Source organism: Humulus lupulus, chromosome 6, assembly GCF_963169125.1.
Source record: "Humulus lupulus chromosome 6, drHumLupu1.1, whole genome shotgun sequence".
NCBI lineage: Eukaryota > Viridiplantae > Streptophyta > Magnoliopsida > Rosales > Cannabaceae > Humulus > Humulus lupulus.
In genome coordinates, this window is record NC_084798.1 from 91,643,157 (window position 1) to 91,667,338 (window position 24,182).

Sequence of the window (24,182 nt, forward strand, 5' to 3'; positions counted from 1 at the left end):
TGGTCGAATACCTGGCTCAGGGTGAGCCTAGGGGTATTTTGGGAACGTAGTACGTGTTCGGGTTACTGGGTAACGGGTAGCTATTTAGTAATTATTTGGGTATGTTGGGTTTAATTGGGGATTTATAGGAAAACTCTAGGAATTAGTGGGAACGTGGATTATGACGGGATTTCCCTTGGTGGCATTAAATGGCTAAGGATTAATCTAGGGTTATTTTGGTCATTTTCAAAGGATATACTAGGATTAATGCCTTAGGACTCTAGAACTAATCAGAAAACAAAACACAGTCTCTCAGCCTATTCTCTTCTCTCTCTCTCTCTCGATACTTTCTCTTTCTCTTTAGCATGGGGATTTTGCTGAAATTTAGAGGGAAGCTTGGAATTAAAGAGGATTGAAGCTTTAATTGTTTGGGTTTAGTTTAGCATCGGATTTGTAGTTGAGGCAAGGATTTTATTATGACTTTTGTTAATTTTTCTACTGTGATTTAGTGGTTCTCAAGGGGGTTGGGCCTTAGGCTGATTTTGGGTTTTGATGAGATTATGAGATAGTTTTTGGGGTACTTCACTGATTATGCTGCCTTGATATGAATTCTAGATTAAATTCTAGGTTTAGGGATTGATTTAGGTGTGAATTGGTAAATTTGACTAAGGAAAACACAATGAAAATGTTGAAGATTTCTAGGTTTTGGGCACGAGCCACGGCCCTATTCTTCAGGCGTCGTGACCCGTGTGTGCAAGAAGGCTTGGGAGCCTCTGAAATCGTCTAGGCATAGGCTGAGGTGCACAACGGCCCGTGTTCCCCAGAAGAGAGCCTTGGGGCTCTCTGACTTGTAGCGTGCCACGGCCCTAGGAGGCTGGGCCGCGACTCAAATAGGAAATATTGACCAAAACAAGGTTTTAATCTTGGTAACTCAAATTTAAGGGCTTGGGAAGGATTCTACTACCCAGTTTAGTAGAATTCGAGGTTTCAGAGGCTAATATGTTATGCCAAAGTTTTTAATTGGTTTAGGGCTTGATGGATATTTAATAATATTGTGTTGTGACTAGGTTTTACCGCTAAGGCTCTGGTTTAGGGGATCGTGCTTGGGACCACACCGCACGGTCAGCTCGGGATACAGATAAGAAAACTGTTTGTACCTGTAAAGCAGGACATGGCACGATTATCTATGTTTAATGCTGTGTGTGAATTGTTATGCCATGCTTGTATGATTATGACTGATTGGCGAAGGCTGGGATCGGCATAGGCAGGGATCGGCGATAACCATGTTGAATACAGGTCGAACGACAACATGCATGTTGAATGTAGGCTGCCATGGCATGGCCATCTAGGGTGTTGTACTCACCCGTTCGGTGAAGAACGTGAACTTGGTGCCGGGTAATGTAACTAGATCGGCATAGGTCGCTATGTGAATAGTTGGTGTTATCTGTTTAAAGTTATGCATTTACTAGAATGATTTGTTATATGCTATGTATGTGGAGTTTTCTTGTTGGGCCTTCACTCACGGGTGTTGTATGGTGCAGGTAAGGGCAAAGGAAAGGCCAACCAATCATGAGTTGGAGAGAATGGACTAGCGCATACATGTATGGCCTATCTGGCCGCCACAGCTGGGGTTGTTTTGAGGGACACATTGTAAATGTTTGATTTTTTTGCTTAGGTCGACTATACCCTAACTTCTGGATTGTAAATATATTTCAAAACAATACTTTGGGATCCCAATGTAACATTTTTATAATTTTAATGAATTTCCAATCCTTTTATACTTAATTTTTAGTAACCTTGTCTTTATTTTGATTAATCACACTTTTAAATCTAAAACCTCGTTTAGCGAGCTAATGGCACATTTTAAAATCTCATGGTAATGATTCTATGATAGTAAGGCATTACAAAAACTCACCTGGATAACCCCATAGTGGAATACCTCACAACCGGTAAACTACCAGACGACGGAAAGGATGCAAGAAAATTGCTATATCAAGCCCTTGGTATGTTATGGTTGAGGGAATTCTATATCGACGAGGGCATTCGCTGCCCCTCCTGCAGTGTGTTCTGTCCAAGGAAGCATAGACTATCCTTCAGGTTATACACGAAGGCATCAGCGAAGACCACACTGGGGGGAAAATTTTAGCTCTAAAGATATTGAGACAGGGCTATTTTTGGCCTACACTCAAAAAGGACTTGGCCTCGTACGCATAGAAATGCGACAAGTGCCAATGCTTCGCCACAATTTCCCAGGTAGCGACCGTTGAGTTAACCATGATCTCATCCCCCTGGCCATTTGCAGTATGGGGGATCGACTTGATTGGTTCATTACCAACAGGGAAAGGAGGATTTCGCTATGCAGTTGTCTCCATCGACTACATTACAAAGTGGGTCGAGGTCAAGCCTCTGGTGACCATAACCTCAAAGAGAGTCCTGGATTTCATCTTGAAGAACATCAAATTTCGTTTTGGGCTCCCGAAGAAGATCATGTCTGACAACGGAACTCAGTTCGATAGCGATCTCTTCACGAAATTTTGTGAGAAATACGTTATAACTAAGATTTTCTCTTTGGTGGTGTATCCCCAAGCTAATAAAACCCTAAAGGCAAGCTTAAAGAAATGCTAGATGAAGCCAAGGGATTATGGCTCGAGCAGCTCCTGCAAGTACTTTGGGCCTATGGGATCTCACATTGCACCTTAACAGAGCACACTCCTATCTCTCTGACCTTTGGAAGTGAGGCTATGCTCCCAATTGAAGCACTAGTGGCGACACATAGACAGAAAACCTTCATTCAAGATTGAAATTACGAGTTACTCAATGCATCTCTAGATCTAATCGAGGAAAAGTGGGAAGAGTCACAATTACAACTCGCCCATTATCAGTAGAGAATCACTCGTTACTTTAACTCGAAGGTAAAATGGCGCAGACTCGGACTTGGTGATTTAGTGCTTCGAAGGGTGTTTTTGGCGAGTAATGATCCCAAAGAAGGTGTATTGGGACCGAACTGGGAAGGACAATACCAAATCATGGAAATCTACGTGAAGGAACCTTCAAACTAGCTCGGTTAAGTGGAGAGTTGGTTCCACAGACCTGGAATGCCCGATATCTTAAAAAATACTATCAGTAATAGACAACTTGGTCTACTTTTCGATGTTTTCAGTACTTTTCCTCGTAAGGCTTATTTATAAAAGCCATTCTATTTAAATAACACCTGATTGCTACGTAATTTAAATGTAGAACCAATATTTTTATCTTATTCTTGTGATGTATCACGTGCTCATTTTGTAAAAGCGACCTAGAATATCCATAAAGTTTGATCGCTTGGGGGGCATATAACCCTCGAAGTTCCTTTAAAAGTATATTAGCATATTTGGATAAAATTCAAAACGTAGAATTTGGAAAATTGATTATTCAGCCTCTTTTTAAAGCTTGAATTTTCAAAGAAATTCCAAATACGAACTAAGTTTTGCAAATTCAAAAACAAAAGAAAACCTAGAAGTCAACTAAGGAATCCTGGATATAACCAGGTCCGAGGCCTGATTCCTAACAAGTATAATGCTATTAAGCGGACAAACCCCTAGACATAACCAGGTTCGAGACCTGATTCCTAACAGGTATAACACTATAAGGAGAGCAAACTCCTGGACAAAACCAGGTCCCAACCTCATTCCTAACATGTATAATGCTATTAGGCAAACAAACTCTTGGACATAACCAGGTCCTAGACCTGATTCCTAATAGGTAAGATGCTATTAGGTGGGTAAATTCCTTGGTATAACCAGGATAGCGACTAGAATTGTTTGGTCAAGCCATCATAAACCTTTCTCAATCTAAAGATAACCCCTATGATTACGTGTGCAAGAATTTGAAATGCATAAGCATGACAAGATAATAGATTAAGGGGAAAAAATAGATCATAAAATAATGAGCATGTACTAATAAGTATATAATTATCACGAGGAGAAATAACCTTGATCTAAGCACGAAGGCGATTGTTTAAGTTCGTGATCATAATTACAAAGAAAAAAAATGGAATAAGAAAAAGAAAGATGAGGTCGCACTAAAACATCACTGAGCTCCAACAACTTGCCCATGTGATGACACCTCTTCACCATCACCTTCAGCAGCTCTAGAACCATTCGCGATCTCGGAGGGCTCTTGAGAGACTCAACTCTAGAACTTGGCAAGATAATGCCCCCAAAGCTATGCCTTCATAAATGAGAAATCCCCTTCCTAGTTGTAAACCCAATACCGATAAAGCATCTCCTCTAGGGAATTTTTCGATTATGCAACATCCAGCTTCGCCTTCTCAGCAAATTCCTTGGATTTGGCCTTGACCTTAGATAGCTTATTCTTTAGTACATCGGCCTCCTCAAGCTTCTTATTAAGGTTGTTGATCTCTTCCTGTAGCTGATCTCATCGCTGGCTCACTGCAACAACCTGGTCCCTTGGCTATCTACTCATTCTCTTGAGATGCGGCCAGGGCGACCTTGAGCTCCTCTCTTTCAGCTCAGAGCTGGGCGATGCCATAGATTTGAGCTAAATCAGACTGCAAAAGAAAGATGCAAGACAGGAGTATCTTGCAAAAGTAAAAAAAAAATACTATAGGGGGAAGAAGGATGACTCATAGTCAGGTTCATTCCCAAGGCAGACTCCAGAAACTCCCCAGGGGAACGCTCCTCTATGGCCCTCGGGTCCTTAACGTTCGCTAGATAGGCGTGACCCACCATGTGATTCTCCATGTCGTAGAGGGTCCCTCGAAGCGCTTCTCAGATCCTTGCCAAATCAAGGGGTTTGACTGGGATTTGAACAGATGGGGCTTCAACCTGAACAATCTGGGGAACCAAAATAGGTTCATTGTGAGGACGAGGAGGAGGAACCTCAAGAACAATAACTGTAGTTACCGGAGTTGGTAGTTGTGTTTGTTGTTGATGTTGGTATTTCTAAGCAGAGCTGGCACCTTTATCCTTTGCAGGAGATTCGGTGGCAGCTCCAAATTTGGAGGCACTCTTCTTTGATATTCTTGCCTTCTTGATTACGGGTCCATCTCTAGCCCCACCAAATTTGAAGGCACCCTTCAGGTCCATATCTTCGCCTGCAAAGGGACGAGTAGAAAATTCAGATACAAGAAATTTTTAGTCAGGGTAATGGAAAATAGAGCAAGAACCCTACCCTCCCAACTAGAGGAGGAAACTACTATGATCGGCTTTGGGTTACATACCAAACTTGGTAAAACCTCTAACTCATGGACTATCGGGGGGGGGGGGGGACTCTAACATTATTATGTTTTGTGTCCTACGGGGTTCAGGCTCTTCATCCAAGCTAGAATCATGTGTTGTTTCCTAATACCCGGGGGAAAAACACCATGACAGAGGGAAAGTCACGACAAAAGATTTGTATCGTACTCCTCAAAGATGATGATGGACCAAAAGTGAAGGGTATTATCTACCACTATAGCACACTGAGGATACCTATGGTTGTAGCGTAAAACCAAGTGATCCGCACATTAGAGGAGGGTCACGTTCAGGTCTGGGTCAACTGGATGTCGAATCACGAGCTGTCATGGGTTGAATCGAACTAGCCTAAAACTGGCAGCAACTCGGTTTAATTCTCTATATGTGTTACCTTGGACAGAAGTGGCGGCTTCTGCCCCCGATTCAGCTCGATCTGGGTCGTATTGACCTCCAAGGGTCTCTGATTTCCCTGTTCTCTTGTATATAGCTGCACAAAGTAACAACTCAATCAAAATATCTTTAAGCTCAACAAAGAGGGAATTCAGGAACAAAATTCGAAGAGCTAAGAAACTTACGAGGAGGGTTGAAATATCGATGGGTGCAATTCTTGAACCCATTTGACATGAAGAATTGATCCTTGTAGTCATTCGGGTGGCTGGGGAGGTCAATGATGGAGGCCGTATTGGGGAATCTGGTGAGGTAGTAGAAACCATCACCTCGCCATTTCTGTTCGAGGTTGGCTTTGAGGCAGAATAAGTACATGATGTCGGCAGGGGTGGGGACCTCCCACTCATGTTTCAAAAATAAATATTTCAGCCCCGCCAAAAGCCGATATAAATTGGGGGAAGTTGAAATGGCGCCAGTTCAACGTAGTTCAAAAATCCATGAAATACTGGTCCAAAGGGAGAAAAACACCCACCTACAGATTCTCGTCACTCCAGGCCCCAAAGTCATACTGAAGAGGGGTGCAGCTCCGCTCTCCTACCAATGGAGGTCGGGCAATAAGGCCCTCAGTCCCCAATTCCATCCCATGGCTCAAAAAAAATTTATTCACCTTGCATTGATTCTTTATTCGGGATTTGATGCACTCAGCCTCAAAAAAGGATTTGGGGTCAACTACGATCTCCCTATCCACTACGGGGTCGAAGTGTGGAATAGGGATCTCAGACGCAATCTTCTTGCCCTTACTCTTGCTTTCAGAAGAGGAGAACACGATCAACTTCTTCTGATGGGCCATGGTCTTCTTTGCCTGATGACAAAGCGGCCTGTTAGAGGCGACCTAAGACAAAACCTTTCAATAGCGATAAAGGTACGGTGACCCGAGGGTTTGAATTCGATTTATTCAACCTAAAAAAATTCACGAGCTAAGATATCTCCTAGTGACAACGCGTGTGTCCACGTGCATTCAGTAGCCACGCGCTATAAACTCGTGAAATCCCCTGATACTTCGAGATTAGTATGTCAGCCCCAATACCCTTTTGAAGGCGGTTTAATGCAAAACTGCTCGGGGAATCGTAACCCATAAGCTACCCAGAACAGAACCTAACACCCTCAAATCTCTACGAATACACAGGCAACCCTCTTTCAAAATCAAAAAAATTACCCACTTTTTATGCACATTATTTCTAATCAAACCTTATATTGTTGTTTAGGCCTGTCAGAAACCCCTATTAAACTCAGACATGGTCAAAGTAAGAAACTATGCTGGAAAATTTCATAAAAACTTATTGAAAAATAAGAGGAAGAAATTTAAACCAGACATAGGAATACTTACAGTTTAGATTGTTAATCGAGAGAAGTAATGATAGCTCCAAAGATAGTAACATGAGAGTTTCTAAAGAATGGGAGAATGCCGAAGGTTACTGAAAGTGCTCTGAGAATAAATGGAAATTTTTTTAATGTAAAGGTGGTGAGGTGCAATTTTGTTTCTCCTATTTATACGTAAACTTTGGGAACCAATCTGGGCCACTCGATTAGGTCAGTTCGGGATCCAAAGGCCAAGATTAAATAACCCATGCGGCGACAAAAAGTTGACAGGACAGTTGTCACAGTACTCAAAACCCGAACAGGTACCTATCACAGACTGACACATGTTTAACACTCGAGTAGTGGGTGGGCACGATTTCACATAACAAAAGCCTAAAAGCCCCTACTGTGCGTGTCAGATGAGACGTCACGCATGAGCAGGAGCTTGGGGTAAATGTTGTACTCCAAAATAAACATGCACTGAATTACTCAGTTCGAGGTACAGTTGGCAGATAAGCACATGGAGAAAGCAAACAAGTAGAACATCTAGCTGACTCTGGTTTGAGCAATTCGAGGCAAACTTGACAGTACGACAACCAGATAATCTCCAGGTTTCCTCTTGCAACAATAACCTAGTTCAAGATGTGTGATGGCTAGATCACCTTCTAGATACTCTGAACATGGCATGTGTCAAGTTTTGTTTGCTCTTCGACATCCATATCAAGAGGTGTTATCCAGATTTCCGGATAGCGTTTAGATGGATATCCTCGGGGAAGCAGAATTAATCAATGTCTTTCACGGTAGGTGACCAGAGCTCACGGATGGACAGAAAGGATTCGCCTCTCCCGTTTAGTGTCCAGATTACTCTTTCAAGCAAACGCGACACGGAAGCTCGTCAACTCTCCCGAACTCCCGAAGGGATATCCTTCGGGGAAGCTCCTTCCAGGAGAAGCTCTTCAAGTGGTCTTCGCGGAAACAGTTCCGTGCCTCGCACGGAACAAGACCAGGCGGTCGAGTCATGGAGGAGGCATAGTTGGAATGATATCCGCCTGACACAGAATCCCGCCTGACACGCCCGACAGGTCAAAGCCGCACACATCCCAGCACGCCTAAAAGTACTATTTCGCCTACTGTTCCGCTGACAACTTGGAAAAGACGGCTGCCTTTGTGCATTCCCCATACTTTCACGTAAATATACCCACATAGAGCCTGGTAGCCAGGTGACTAAGGTAAATTGTATCCCCTATTTATGGCTGGTGTAATTAAGACTCATGTGGGTAGAGAAAAACCCTAATCCAAAACCCTAGCTATAAAGACCCCCTCATTTTACAATAGGAGGGACGGCCAACAAATCACAGAGCAAGAACTCTACTAAAATCTCTCTAGCTTCATCTTCTCCAAGAGAACCCGAGAGAAACACTGTGAGGTTGTGAGTTCCTTATACACCAGCTGTTTCACTGTTATTCTCTACAAGTATAATAACATCGACTCGTGGACTAGGGCTCGTTAACGCCTGAACCACGTAAAAACACTGTTTGTTTATTTACATTTCTGCATTTCTATAGCTCTTGTCTTTTTATTATTCCGTTCGTATTCGTTTCCGAAAAACTCGGTAAACATTTTGGTGCTTTCATTGAGAGCTGTAGGAAGTTGTTAGTCAGCTCTTTTTCTGTGTACTGAAAAGATGGTGACTACGAGAAAATCTGCGGTTGACAAAAGTGCTAGGGTCAACCCCGATACTATGATGGAAGATGTGGTACAAAACGAACCCTTGGACCACCACGGTGAAGACCCAACATCCCGCCAGGATCGGGTCAGCACTAAAGATACGACATACCTAGAAAGCGAGGAAGAGTATGTCCGAGACGGTTACTAAAAAGACGGCTACTACTACGAGAAGGATCCAGAACTGGTCCAAGTAGCCGAAGAACTGGTGGTCACTAAGGCCAAGCTTGCTGAGCAGGAGCGCGTCTCCGAAAAAATGCAGCGCATGATGGAGCGCCTCCAGAGCAAGTTCGGAGACCTAGGCGACTCGGACGAGGATGCCTTTGTTCCAGGTGGTGCTGATGCCACCATGCCGGATCCAGCCGCCGCTGGACCATCCAAAACCGCCCCTAACAAGGGCAAAGAAAAGGTTGGGGAGCCTGCACGCACTAACGCCCCTGCACCTCCTAAAGGCGTGGATCACCAGGCCGACTGCCCCCCCCCCCCCCACGCGCGCAGAAGGTCTCTGGCGCTTCTAAGCCCAAACTTCCTTCAGCCCCAAGGGGGCACTCTGTGCCTAAAGGGCCCGGTGCTAAGGCACCCAGGCCTAGGGGAAGGAACAACCGCCCCAGTGATTCCGTCAACCAGGACGGTCGGGCTGCGGAAACGCACTCCGAAGATAGCTGGTCCACGGTGGATCTAAGAAGAAGGTTGGAGGCCAAGTATGAAAAGGCCAAAGGAGAAAAGGCCCGGCCTCGCGGAGATGACCTGCGAAATCATCTTAATGACAAGGTCCGGGGACGTGACCTCCCGGAGAGTGATACAAAGAGGCTCGAGGAACAAATCGCTGCCTTGACCAAGCTGGTCCGGAAGCAAAGCGGGGCCCTGTCAGACTCCGAGGAGGAGGACCCGGAACCATGTATTCGGAGGATCGCGGAAACGTCCCTCCCGGATAACTTCAAAATGCCCCACATAGAATTATATGAGGGGAGGACAGACCCGCGCACCCATCTAGCTAAATACAACAAAATGATGCAAGTAGCGCGCGTCAGTGAAGATGCCAAATGCATGTGCTTCTCACTTACCCTTACCAAGTCCGCGGAGGACTGGTGGAAAATATTAGCTCCCGGATCCATCCACAGTTGGAAGGAGCTACAGTCCGCGTTCAGAAGGCAGTTCATTGCTGCCCGAGACCACGACATGGAAGTTGGTTCCTTAACCAACATCAAGCAGCTACCCAATGAGAACCTCAAAGCTTTCATTCAGAGAATGATGGAAGCTGCTGCTAAGACCAAGGTCAGCGACGACATGAAGCTGATCGCCCTTCAATCGGGCCTTACTGTCGGCTCCCTGCTATGGGGGGAAATGCAAAGGAGACGGGAAGAAACGCTGTCCGAATTCATGTCAAGAGCTCAGGGAATCATCAACCTTGAGGATGCCTACCAGCAGGACTTTGGAGTTCCCCCAGCTCCGGCGCCTTCCGTGACTGCGCCGAGCTTTGCTTTGCAAGCTCCCGCGCCAGCCCTCACGCATCCAGGAGCCCAGTTCGCTCCAAGCGTGTATGGGCCTTCTGCGTCTGCTCCGACGCTGAGTCAAACCCATTTCTCTGGGTACGGAGCTGTACAGACAGGAAGTAGTATCGCTCCCGGACCGTCGCAACCACGAGCAGAAGACCCAGAACGAAATCTGAGCCAATCGCGGAATAAACGAGGCGGAAGAAACCCCAACCGGGGAGACCATTCAAAGAAACCACGGAAGGACTATGAGCCCAAGTTCACGGAGTACACCAGTTTAATAGATTCGCGAGAGAATGTCTATCGGGCGACCTGTAATATGGTCAACTACAGGAAGCCCCCGAAAGTGTCTCACGGAGGAAGGCGTCCGCGAGACTCCAATAAGAGGTGTGAGTTCCACAGAGACGTGGGGCACACCACAAACAAATGCCTTCAGCTGAAGGATGAGATCGAGTCCCTGGCAAGAGCGGGACACCTCGGTCAATGGGTGAGGATACCCATAATCTATCCCGGACAGGGAGTAGTTCACGGAGCTGCATATTCTCCGGGACAGAGGGGGACCGCAAGCGCTCCTGGAGCCGGTCACCCCCAAGTTCCTGGGTCTCAGTTCCCAGCGCTCCCTGCTCCAACCCCTCCGGCACCCATTGCCTTATTGGCTCCGGGACCCGGAAACCCATATCCGCCCGGCCTTGCTCCGCCACCTGTTGACGGACACGTAGCCACCATTTCCGGAGGACCGCACCTTGCCGGAAGCACCCGCAACTCCCAGAAAAGGTACTTGAGGGAGTTAGAACACACCGGAGAGATGTGCGCCTTGGTTCAGTCACCTGCTCAGCGTCCCCGAATGATGGATCTTCCCATCACCTTCACGGAAGATGACGCCCGACATGTGCACTTCCCCCACAACGATCCCCTCGTCGTGGAAGCCCAGATTGCCAATAAGAAGGTATCACGGATCCTTGTCGATAATGGAAGCTCCGTAAATATCCTCTTCAAAGCTGCCTTCCACGCTATCGGATTAACCGAGACAGACCTGACCCCATGCCCCATCCAGCTTCAGGGGTTCAATGGGGATGCGCTCATGCCATTAGGCAAAATTCAACTTCCAGTCACCCTCAGAGGAGAAAGCGATGCTTGCGCCTTCAAGCACTGCACGTTTGTAGTGGTCGACTGCCCCACGGCGTATAATGCTATCCTAGGCCGACCGGTCCTAATCGATTGCGGGGCCATAACCTCGATACGCCACTTATGCCTGAAGTTTCCATGCGACGACGGGCGTATTGGCACCCTCCGGGGAGACCAACGAAGTGCACGAAGCTGTTATAACGTCTCCGTCCGATCCGTCTACACGGTCCAGGAGGCGGTTGTTGCCGCTCCTTTAGCGGGAGATTTACCAGAAACTGGGGGTGCCCAAGGGGCGTACGTTGACGAACTCGACCCTAGAGTGGGGGTCGAAAGAGTGATAGAGCCGATGGAGGAAGTGGAAGAGGTGATCCTCAACCCGGGAGATCCCACCAAAGTCATTCAGGTAGGGAAAAACCTTCCATCGGCCATTCGAGAAAAGATTGTGGCCACTGTGAAGAATAATCAGGACATCCTGGCATGGTCTCACGCTGATATGACGGGGATTAATCCCAATGTTGCGTGCCACGCAGTCAACATAGACCCATCTGCAACTCCAGTTTGCCAAAAGAGGAGGCCGTTAGACCCAGTGAGGGTCGAAGCAGTCAAAGCTGAAGTGGACAAGTTGATGTCCATAGGCTTTCTCCAGGAGTCACACTATCCCGTGTGGTTGGACAACCCGGTTCTGGTCCCGAAACCCAATAGGTCCTGGAGAATGTGCATCGACTTCACGGACCTAAACAAAGCCTGCCCGAAAGATTGTTTCCCTCTTCCGCGAATCGATCAGATGGTAGACGCTACTTCCGGGTATGAACTCTTGTCCTTCATGGATGCGTACTCCGGATACAACCAGATCAAGATGCATGTCGTGGACAAGGAACACACCAGCTTCCTCACAGACAAAGGTGTCTACTGTTACGTGGTCATGCCTTTCGGTTTGAAGAATGCTGGGGCGACGTACCAGCGTCTAGTGAACAGGATGTTCAAGGACCAGCTAGGGAGGAATATGGAGGTGTACGTAGACGACATATTGGTAAAGTCCAAGACCTCCAGGGACCACAGTGACGACCTTGAGGAAGCTTTCGCCGTGATCCGAAAGTATGGAATGAAACTGAATCCGAAGAAATGTACTTTCGGGGTCTCGTCTGGGAAGTTCCTCGGTTTCATTGTCAGCTCCCGCGGAGTGGAAGCCAACCCTGAGAATATTAAGGCGTTCATAGATATGCCTTCCCCCCGGAAGCATAAGGATGTCCAAAGCGTTACCGGAAGGATAGCTGCGCTCAGCCGCTTCGTATCTAAGGCCACTGACAAGTGTGTTCCCTTCTTCAATGTGTTGCGAGGAAACAAGAGGTTCGAGTGGACCCCCGAATGCGAAGCAGCCTTCCAACACCTCAAGGAACATTTAACCCGAGCTCCCATTCTGTCCAAACCTTTCGAAGGAGAGGCGTTGTTCTTATACTTAGCTGTGACAGAGCACGCAGTGAGTGCCACTCTCGTCCGGGAAGATGGCCGTATCCAGCTCCCAGTGTATTACGTAAGCAAGAGGTTACTGGACGCCGAGTCCAGATATTCAATGATCGAAAAACTCTCCCTCTGCTTGCTAATTGCTTCGCGGAAGCTAAGGCCCTATTTCCAGGCGCACACCATCAAAGTACTCACCAACCACCCTCTCCGACAAGTCTTGCAGAAGCCCGAGTCTTCTGGAAGATTGCTTAAATGGGCCATGGAACTGAGCCAATTTGACATCCACTACCAACCACGTGTTTCCATAAAAGGACAAGCTCTCCCGGACTTTATTGTGGAATGCTCAGGAATGAATGACCTCCCGGAAGATCCTATCCCGGAACTTCCCACGTGGAAGGTCTATGTAGACGGAGCCTCAAATGAAAAAGGAGCTGGAACAGGGGTCATCCTAATATCTCCCCAAGGACATCAGCTCCAGAGCGCCATCCGTTTCGCATTCCCAGCATCCAACAACGAGGCAGAACACGAAGCCATGTTGGCTGGATTACAACTGGCCAGAGAAGTCGGAGCCCAAAAAATCAAGGTATACAGCGACTCCCTACTTGTGGTAAACCAAATATCCGGGGAATACCAGATGAAAGGCGAAAAAATGGCTGCCTACGTGTCTCTCTCCCGCAGCCTCCTGCAGCATTTCAAAGGCTACCACATCCGCCAGGTCCCCCGGGACCAGAACTCACTTGCGGACACGCTGGCCAAGCTTGCAACAGACCCGGAGATTGAACAATATGGCCTAGTGCCCATCGGGCACTTAGAAGCACCTAGTACCGAGACACAGAGGGTAAATGCCATCATCGACCATTCCCATTCCTGGATGGGACCCATCCTCTGATTTCTCACCACCGGAGAGCTCCCCACTGATAAAGCAGACGCAAGAAAGCTCCAGTATCAAGCTCCCCGATACGTGGTTATGGATGAAAAGCTTTACCGCAGGGGGTTGTCCATACCCTTCCTTAGGTGTGTTGCCAGAACCGAAGTCAGCGCCATCATCCATGAGGTTCACGGAGGCTTCTGTGGCGACCATACCTCCGGGCTGAGCCTCTCCAAAAAGATCCTTCGACAAGGATACTTCTGGCCCACCATGAAGAAGGATTGTGTGGATTATGTCAGAAAATGTGAGCAATGCCAGAGGTACGCCAAGGTTCCGCGAGCGCCTTCTACAGAAATTACCTTAATGACCAGCCCCTGGCCGTTCGCCGTCTGGGGCATTGACCTAGTAGGTTCCCTTCCAACTGGAAGGGGCGGAGTGAAGTATGCCATAGTCGCGATAGACTACTTCACCAAATGGGTTGAAGCTGAACCTATGAACACGGTCACGTCTAAGAAGGCACTGGACTTTGTCATCAGGAATATAGTGTGTCGTTTTGGGCTTCCACGAAAAATTGTGTCCGACAACGGGAAACAATTTGATAGTGAACATTTCACGAACTTATGTGCTTCGCATGGAATTATCAAAAGCTTTTCTGCAGTCGCCAGACCCCAAGCTAATGGGCAAGTGGAGGCAGTAAACAAAATCTTAAAGACCACGTTGAAGAAAAAACTCCAAGCCTGCAAGGCTCACTGGCCGGAAGAACTTCCGCGAGTACTTTGGGCCTATCGCACAACAGAGAGAACTTCGACGGGGCACACACCTTATTCCATGACCTTCGGTTGCGAGGCCGTCATCCCAGTAGAAACTATGATCCCCTCTCACAGGCAGGACACCTACGACCCTACCCGGAACCACGCCCTTCTCCAGGAGTCCCTGGACATGATCGAAGAGCTCCGGGAGCAGTCGCAGGTCCAACTAAAAATGTACCAAGGCAAGATAGCCCGACACTTTAACACAAGAGTCAAGAGCCGTACATTCGAAGTTGGGGATCTTGTCCTCCAGAGAGTATTTCCTGCTACGCAGGATCCGGGAGTGGGAGTCCTCGGACCCAACTGGGAAGGCCCCTATGAAGTACAATAAAAAGTGGGCCATGGGACGTAGCACTTAAAGAGACTCGACAGATCTAAAGTCCCGCGCGCCTGGAACGCGGAGCACCTCCGCCGTTACTATCAGTAGGCCCCAGACTATCTAGTCGAAAGTCCTTGGTGGACGTAGCAAAAGTGTAAAATGTGGAGATAATCCTCCCTGCTGTAAAACACATGCCTCAGGCTAATTTAATGAAACACGGAGAGGTTCACTCCGCTTTTACTGCATTTTTTATCCCTGTGTTCAAGGCTGCGTTTCAACAAGTGACCACGCGGTCCGGAGACGTCCGGACCCCACGCTCACTTGGGGGGGGTATACATGGCTAAGGCATAGCCATACACCCCTTGAACAAAATATACGCAGAACACCACTCGTGTGCTAGCATTTTTTAAATTGTTAAGCTTAGGTTAATTTGTTATTGCCATAAACATACTTGCATTACGTGTCATGTGCGCATTATGTGTTTTTGCCATAAACATACTTGCATTACGTGTCATGTGCGCATTATGTGTTTTTGCCATAAACATACTTGCATTACGTGTCATGTGCGCATTATGTGTTTTTGTGAAAATTTCCATTGAAATGCCTGCCATTATGCATCATGAAAATTATCTCCTGTAGCCCAGCGATGAACAGGACTGGGGGTTGGGGCACATTCAGAGAGCTACGCCGAAACACCCCCAACTCCCTGATAAGTCCTTCACAGAATACTCCGCGACCGCTGTAGAGCTTTGCTTCGCAAGCTCCAGCTCCCGGTCCCGCAAGGCGAAAGATGGCAAGATCCGCGACCATTGTAAGCCTTGCTTCGCAGGCTTCAGTTCCGGATCTCACAAAATAATGCATGGCGAGCTCCTCGACCACTGCAAGTTTCAACTCCAGGAGCAGACATGGTCGATCCTCCACTCACAGCAGGCCTTGCTTCGCAAAGCCCCTGCTCCGGGATCGCACATGGTGGGCGTGGCAATTTCCCCGACCGCAACGAGCCTTGCCTCGCAGGGCTCCATGCCAGGTCCCTGAAGTCAGCCACCATGAGGTTCGCAACGACAGTTAGTTTTGCTTCGCAAAGATCTAACCTTAAGTCTAGCGACGCTCACCAAAAGAACTCCCGTTCCGAGCCATGGAACGGCTCACCTTAGCAATCCCAGCGAACAGTATAACTACAAGTCCCGGGATTGGCTATTTGCCTTAGGAAAGCTAAAATACGGTGAAAGGAGTCTGGCCGTTGGAACCAGGAAACCTTCGTAACCTAGAAACTACGTGGGAAAAGACATCAGCCGTTAGAGCTTCAAGTTGGAAGTGCGTAGGTTCTGGCCGTTGGAACCAAAACCTCATGCGCCCCTACAGCAGTTTCTACCGTATAAAAGTCTACCCTAAACGCAAAGTTAAATAAAGAACTCGGCAGAAAAGAAAGGAGAATGCTATAATTATGGCAAATATGTCTGCAATGAGAAAAGAGCACAAGGAGCTTTGCCCCAAAGAAAAACACAAATGAAAAATAATTAAAGATAAGGCCCCTTCAAGCATTGGGGGTGGTAGCAGTATCCGCGTCCAAGGCCTCGAGGTCAGCGGTTTCAACTGGGGCTGGCGGAGCCGGCTCATTGGAAGGCGGAACGTCATCGTGGGCAGGTTCAGAGGTCCCCGCCTCTCCGGGATCTCCTGCCTCAGGGGCTCCAGCAGGTTCGTCAATGTTGTAAGTTTGGACGTACACCTCTGGGCCTTGATCCCACACTTGTAGCTTCTCCCTCATGGCGTCGGCATCCTCTCCCAGATAGCCTAGTACCTCGGGGTTCATTTTCCAGAGTTGATGCATGAGGACCACGTGCGATATATTAATCGTCCTGTTCAGTACCACCTCGGCATCCTCCTTCTCCTTCAAGCGCTCCGCCTCGGAGGTTGCCAGCTTTGCCTCCGCGACAGCTAATTGAGCTTTCAGTTTTTCCACCTCGGCCTTGGATGCATCCCGCTCTCCCTTAAGAGAATCAATCTCCTTGCGCTGCATCTTATTTTGGTTCAGCACGAATTGCTTCTCGGTCACATGCCCCCTGGCGGTGAATTGCAAGGCTCCGATCTCTTTATCCTTCTCGGCGAGCCCCAACTCCAGCATAGACACGAGATCCCTACTCCTCTTATGAAGTTGCTCCTCCTCGTGCAGCTTGTTCTGAAGAGTGGCATATTCCTCTTGCCGCTTAAGGAGGAGATCATTTTTCGATTGCAAGCGGGCTTCCAAGGTATCCTTTTCCACCCTGGCTTGGGATAGCTCTTCCCGGAGCTTGGAGTTTTCGGCCTTCAAGTCATCCGACCGTTGTTTGAACTCAGTCTCTGCGCTGGCCCGGTACTCTCGGTATTTGGCAAGATATTTCTTGTCCGCCTCTTCCTCAGCCGTGCGCCGGGCCTGGTCAATCTTCTCCGAAGCCTCCCCCCTTGTGCTCTCGACCTGTTGGGTCAGTTTCTGCTTCTCCGCCTCCAAGGCCTGGCGAGCCACCTGGCTCTCCTCCAGCTGAACCAGAACTGCACCCACCTCCCGGAACGAGCGTTCCGCGATCAGAGAGGCCTGCAAGGAAAGACAACAGGATGAGTTAAGCACAACCAAATGTGCTAAGACAGATGATCCCAAAACATAACTAACGGCTTACCCCGGACAATTGTTGCTTCACGGCATGTGTCAGCAACAGCGGATCCTTACTGCTACTAATGGCCCATTTCTCAGAATTGAGCTCACACAAGCTCAGGGCCATGTCCTCCATCATCTCCACTCCGAACGGCGCCAATGCACGTCCGAGCCTAGGCACCAACCTCTTCTCCAAGGCTGGGCCATCCAAAACCGCTCCAGCCGGGTGAAGAGACCTCACCCCCTCGGCCAGCTCAGCTCTCTTCACGGCAGACAAGTTGTCTGCCCTTCCCTGAGTAACAGCCTTCTCAGCCTCCAACCGCCTCCTCAAAAAATTATCGGCCCGTCTTACACCCTCCAGGAGGGCAGCGGGGAAACGGGTTGGTTTCTGCAGGAAGTGGAACTTCAGGCCAGGCAGAGGAAGGTTTGTTTGCTGAGAAGAAGGAGACCCCGAAAGGGTGGACTCCCTTTGGGCTGGAGGAGGAGGCAGACGGGGTATTAAGGACGGAAGGGAAGACACTACCGCCCCGGTCTGTTGTTGTTGCTGGTGTTGCTGTTGTTTTTGCTACTGCGGTGGCGGAGGTGACTGCCTTTGTTGTTGTTGTTGCGTTTGCTGCTGCGGCAGCGGAAGTAATTGCCTTTGTTGTTGCTGCTGGTTTGGCTGTTGTTGTTGCTGCCGCTGTGGCGTTGGTGATTGTCTCTGTTGTTCTTGTTGCTGCTGTTGTTGTAGTTGTGGTTGCTGTCGTTGTTGTTGTTGTTGCCTTCGACCGGGAGAAGAGTGTCTAAGGCGTTTCTTCTCGGCGCCCTCAGCATCCCCTCCGGGACGCTTGCTCACCCCAGTCGTCTTCACGGGGAACACAAGCCCTTCCCCGTCGCTGCTACTACTCGAGTTCGCCATGGACTCGGAAGGCCCCTTGGCAGGAGATCTCTCCACCGCCGAAGACACATGCGCCTCGCCACCTGTCTTCTTGGATGTGGCAGCTTTACCTCCCCTACCGGCTCCGGCTTTTCATCCTTTCCCCTTGGACGGATCTTGGCTGGTGGCGGCTTTCTTGATGAGTAAGGTAACTCTCCCCAACATCTTGGCTTCGGGAAATTCTGCAAGAAACGTACGAAGCAAGGTTAACGAACCAGCAAGCAATGTGAAAGAAGATAAGCAGAAGACAAGACAATCAACAACATAAAAGCACAAGCAAGTCCGCCAGCAGGGAACAAGGAACAAGAAAAAGAAAAGTTTGAAAGGGACGACCATGCACGAGAAACGTGGATGGCCTTCCCCGAGCGAAACAAAACACCGCTTCCTGCTCCAGGAAGCTCCCGTACTCCTTGAAGTCCGGGAATGACATGCTGAGGGAAGAAGGGTCAACCATGATGACACCTTCTGGCAGACTACCGTCACTCAGACACCCGAGGAGCTCATCTACCCTATCGCAATATCTGTCAAAGGGTATCCTATGCGGATCTAGCCTAAGGAAGCGGGGATCGAACCCCATCTGAGAGGTCCGGGAAACCTCAGACAGGCTGGGGGTGTGGATCAATCAAAAACTAGTCTTACCTCTCCCGGAGGTACCAGCCCCCGGAGTCCCTTCGTTGGGGTAAGTTGCGGCGTGGCGAGCCTCGATCTCCTCTTCCTCCGGCTGGGGGTCGGGGAACCTCTCCGCCCAACTAGGGGATAAAGTATTCTCGTCCCGGGCTGCTTGGCTGATCACCTTGGACAGCTCCAGGGCAATCTGCTCCCGGATGTCAGCTGACACCTGACTTTGCCCCTGCCACTCACTGGCTCAATGTTTTGGAAAGAGGCGAGTAGCCCATACTCCCTCAAAGATTCGGAGGTCACAAGTCCCTCCACTTTCAACTCTTCCTCCGAGAGCCCTTCGTAGAACTTTGACCTCCTTATCATCTCTGCACAGCGAGGTGTCCGCGGAACGACTTCTGCAAAATCCAAATACAAGCATTAGAGACCCTCCCGAAAGGCAAATCAAACGTAAAGAAACAAAGTTGAAAAGGAGAGGAAGGAGCACTTACCAGGGACTTTGAAGTCCAAAGATAGGGCTGGCACCCTCTTCAGTGGGAAGCCAGTCGTCAGGAACCAGTACTCCCGGAGGTCTGGAACTCTCGCGGTATGACAGGTGGGACACATCACGTCCGGGTGCCTCTCCAGCCTGTAAAATCCCATCTTGTCTGGATGACCTCTCATGGGCTGAGACTTCAACCCGTAGAAGTACAGCACCTCCTTTGGGGTAGGAGCCTCCAGGTTCCGGGACTTGCAAAAGATGAACCACCCCGCTAGGAGCTTGTAGCTGGGGGGAATCAACTGGAAGGGGGCAATCCCCGCCTTCACACAGAAATTGGCAAAGTAACTTCTTAGGGGCAAGTGCGCCCCACACACTATGTGTGCCCAGCTCCAGGCACCAAAACCCTCGTGGCTCTGACTAGCCGACTCGCCCAGCACCGACAGACGGTGCCACATCAGGCCTGGGATGTTCTTCAGGCCTGCCTCTGAGGAGTACAGCTCCAGTATGCCGTAGTTCCTGAACAGGTTCGGCTTCTGGTCCATCTCCCAGATTGAACTATTGGTAGTCGGTGGGCTAGCCGCGACCGCTTTTGTCTTTCCTTTCCCCTTTGCGCCGGCGACAGGAGAACCCTTCTCCTGGGCAGAATCAGCCTCTGCCACAGCGATGAGTTGTTCCTTTGAGATGTTCGTCACTGAACAAAAGAAACAAAGAAGAAAACACTCTAAGCAGTCAGCACCCTTGTCATACCCTAGTGGTATCAAAGGCGTCGGGGAGACCCTCCCCGAAAACTGCTTGGAGAGGCTCCCACCGAGCTTGCCGAGGGGTTGGCACCATGCCACCCGAAGGACAGCAAGGAACCAAACTCAGACTCCGAGCCTAAGCCCGCCGAGAGAAGTGTTTTTCCAGAGAACGACACCCTAAAGGCGTTCATGCTTATGCCCTAAAACAGCAAACCAGAACAGCGCAAGCAAGACAAGGAACGACTTTCCAAACGCAAATCGTCAAAGCATGCAAAGAAATTACTTATCGACTCACATCAATCGCATGCCTATCAAAGCCCTATTCACGCATGCACATAGGCGATACTGGCAGAAAACTCAACTCTAACAGCTACCAACAACCTTAGGTTTGGGAGGAAAGAGCAAAGTAGAAATACTTACTGGTATTCGGGTAGTTGAAGGTTGAAGGAGTAACCGGATCACTGCACAGCATGATCGCGAGAAGTAAAAGCTGCAAAGATGAACGGCGATTCAAACCCTGAACTTCGGCGAATAAACCCACTGCCAAATCAAAAGAAAAGTTCCTAGATTCCTTACCAAAAGAAGTGGCAAGTTCGAAGGAATGGAAGCTTGGAAGCCTGAGAGTTCGAAGGTTTGGGAATCTGAAAATCTGAAAGATAGAGAATTTGAAAGCGTAAAGAGGAAGAAAGGTCCGTTCCCTCGTTTTTATAGCAGGAAAGAAGTCGTTTCAAATTCCTCAAATGGACGGTCCCGATCTTCCCATTCCGTGTGCATCAGATCCAACGGCTGGAGATGAAGCGACGATCCTATTTATGACTCCTCGGATGGGAATAAAGTATTTATTTCCCATCATTATACCACCTCGGGCCCGGTGTACCATTAAAAACCGTCAAATCATTACTCAGATGCCTGACGCACGCATACTCAGCCGGTCGCCTCACGCACACGTCTTGGTCGCAGAGCCATTCCCAGCATGACGCGTGGGTCTTGCCGCAATTGAGTACTTGAGTTCATACAGAAGAAATTTCCTTTCTTTTTCATACTAACACTCAGGCGGGAAAAAGGAACCCTTCCAGGAACACAGGAGGTGGCCCCTCGCCTAATCTAAGAAACCGGAATACCCGGAGGACTGTACAAGCTCCCGGATCTCTCAAAGCTCCGTGACCTTGGGGGGTAAATGTTATCCAGATTTCCGGATAGCGTTTAGATGGATATCCTCGGGGAAGCAGAATTAATCAATGTCTTTCACGGTAGGTGACCAGAGCTCGCGGATGGACAGAAAGGCTTCGCCTCTCCCGTTTAGTGTCCGGATTACTCTTTCAAGCAAACGCGACACGGAAGCTCGTCAACTCTCCCGGACTCCCGAAGGGATATCCTTCGGGGAAGCTCCTTCCAGGAGAAGCTCTTCAAGTGGTCTTCGCGGAAACAGTTCCGTGCCTCGCACGGAACAAGACCAGGCGGTCGAGTCATGGAGGAGGCATAGTTGGAATGATATCCGCCTGACACAGAATCCCGCCTGACACGCCCGACAGGTCAAAGCCGCACACATCCCAGCACGCCTAAAAGTACTATTTCGCCTACTGTTCCGCTGACAACTTGGAAAAGACGGCTGCCTTTGTGCATTCCCCATACTTTCACGTAAATATACCCACATAGAGCCTGGTAGCCAGGTGACTAAGGTAAATTGTATCCCCTATTTATGGCTGGTGTAATTAAGACTCATGTGGGTAGAGAAAAACCCTAATCCAAAACCCTAGCTATAAAGACCCCCTCATTTTACAATAGGAGGGACGGCCAACAAATCACAGAGCAAGAACTCTACTAAAATCTCTCTAGCTTCATCTTCTCCAAGAGAACCCGAGAGAAACACTGTGAGGTTGTGAGTTCCTTATACACCAGCTGTTTGACTGTTATTCTCTACAAGTATAATAACATCGACTCGTGGACTAGGGCTCGTTAACGCCTGAACCACGTAAAAACACTGTTTGTTTATTTACATTTCTGCATTTCTATAGCTCTTGTCTTTTTATTATTCCGTTCGTATTCGTTTCCGAAAAACTCGGTAAACAAGAGGAAATGCTCAACTCGTGGAATCCTAATCATAACGCACAACGAAGGATCCCAAAAGACTCGGAGTTCCTTTATACGCTCATTAATGCCCACGTTTTGTTACACATTCATCACCCGAGATAACGAATGTAAATTCCATAGGCAATCATATCCCTATGTAAATGGGAGATTATCCTGATTGATTATTTACCATATTTATGCACATGGTTACCCAAAGCTGTCCAAGAAAACCCTCTATAAATATCAGGGGAATGGACGGGAAAAGGGACTGCTTCTTGATATAGAGAAACTCTGTTGAAATTGTAAGAAACTATTTCATCCAGAGCCTAAAAGAGATTAATAAGATTGTCTGGTGGACTAGGTGGATTTTAACCACTGAACCACATTAAAGGATGAGTGTTTGAGATATTGTTCATTTGACTAATTACGGTTTAGAAAGAGAGCACTAGTATCTCTATTTTTGGATTTCTTTATCCACTGTTGGTGAAAAACCAATTCAATAGATTGGTGCTTTCATTGAGAGCTTATTAGTGCTTAATCCCCTACGTAATTCTCAACCAACAGTAACCATGGTGGTCACCCGGTCTATGCATGACAACGAAATGGAACAACCTGGTGATCAAGAGGCACATCATATGGTCGTTCCCGTTGGAAAGGCCCAGATGCTAAGCACCATCCTGGAAAGCAACTTGTGGGCCAAGATGACACCGGGATCTCAGCATCACGCCCACCAAATCCCAATCTGGGTTACCTGACAGCCATCGAGATGGAAAATGGCCAATTAAGGAGCCATCTCACTAGGGCTAACAAGCAGAAAGAGGAGGTCTTGGCTCTATTCCCCCCTCCTGTAACCGATGTTAATATCGGTAGGAGGCAAAGTGGGTCCCATAGGTCCCACAGGAATAACCAACTCAATCTCAGTCGCTCTGTCAGAACTGCAACTTTGAGCTCCATACCTTCGGAGAGGACTCAGCGGAATGCTCAACCTGCCAATCCTCATAGGAACCATCAACCCCATGTCAGTCGATCGGTCCCTGAGTGCTCTGAACAACCCATCAGGGCAAGCTGGGACTAATTCAAGGAGGCAAAACACCCTAGAAAATACATTTGTGTCATGATCAGAGCCTCCATGACAGAGGACTCGGGAGATCAGAGTAGAATAGAGAAGGGCTAACCTAGTGCGCCCCGATGGAACAAGGATAGCTTCACTGATAAGACACCCGCCATCACTAGTTCAACATCCGACACCACCTCACCCGTAGAGGAACGCTCCAACTCGAGGGGATAGTAGAAGAAATCCTATTCCCTCAGAAGACATCTATGTCCCACAGTCTCGCGCCAATTGTAAAACACCCTTAACTAGTAATTAATAAAACATTCACATTTTCAATGGTTTATCATATAAAAGCCACTTATTATAAAGGTTTCAGTGGGGTCTTGCTTAAAACATGAAAATTTGGCCAAAAAGTTCAAAAAGAAAATATCACTTTTATGCAAAGTTCTAAAACAAACAAAAATTTAAGTCCCACTGACAATTTTAAGAAATATCCCATTAAACATAACATTATTAAAAAAATGGCGTTTAAAGTTGATCGTTTCTCGTCCATAGGATTCTCCAGGCCATACACACCAGGACGACAGAACTCCCCACATCACCACGCGTGCCACAGAGGAACATATTTGCTACCTGGAAGGGAAAGTAAAGGGGTGAGCTAAAATCCCAGTGAGGAAGTACAAACAACAAGCAAGTAAGAATACAACAAATTACAAACACTATCATTCATCTTTATACATCATAGCATCATCATAAAATTGGCATCAATATCATAAACATAAACATAATGTCACCATCATATCATAAACATCATAATAAAATCATAAACATCACCAACATCATAACATAATCATAAACATCACCAAACATCATAACATAGTCATAAACATCACCAAACATCATAACATAATCATAAAC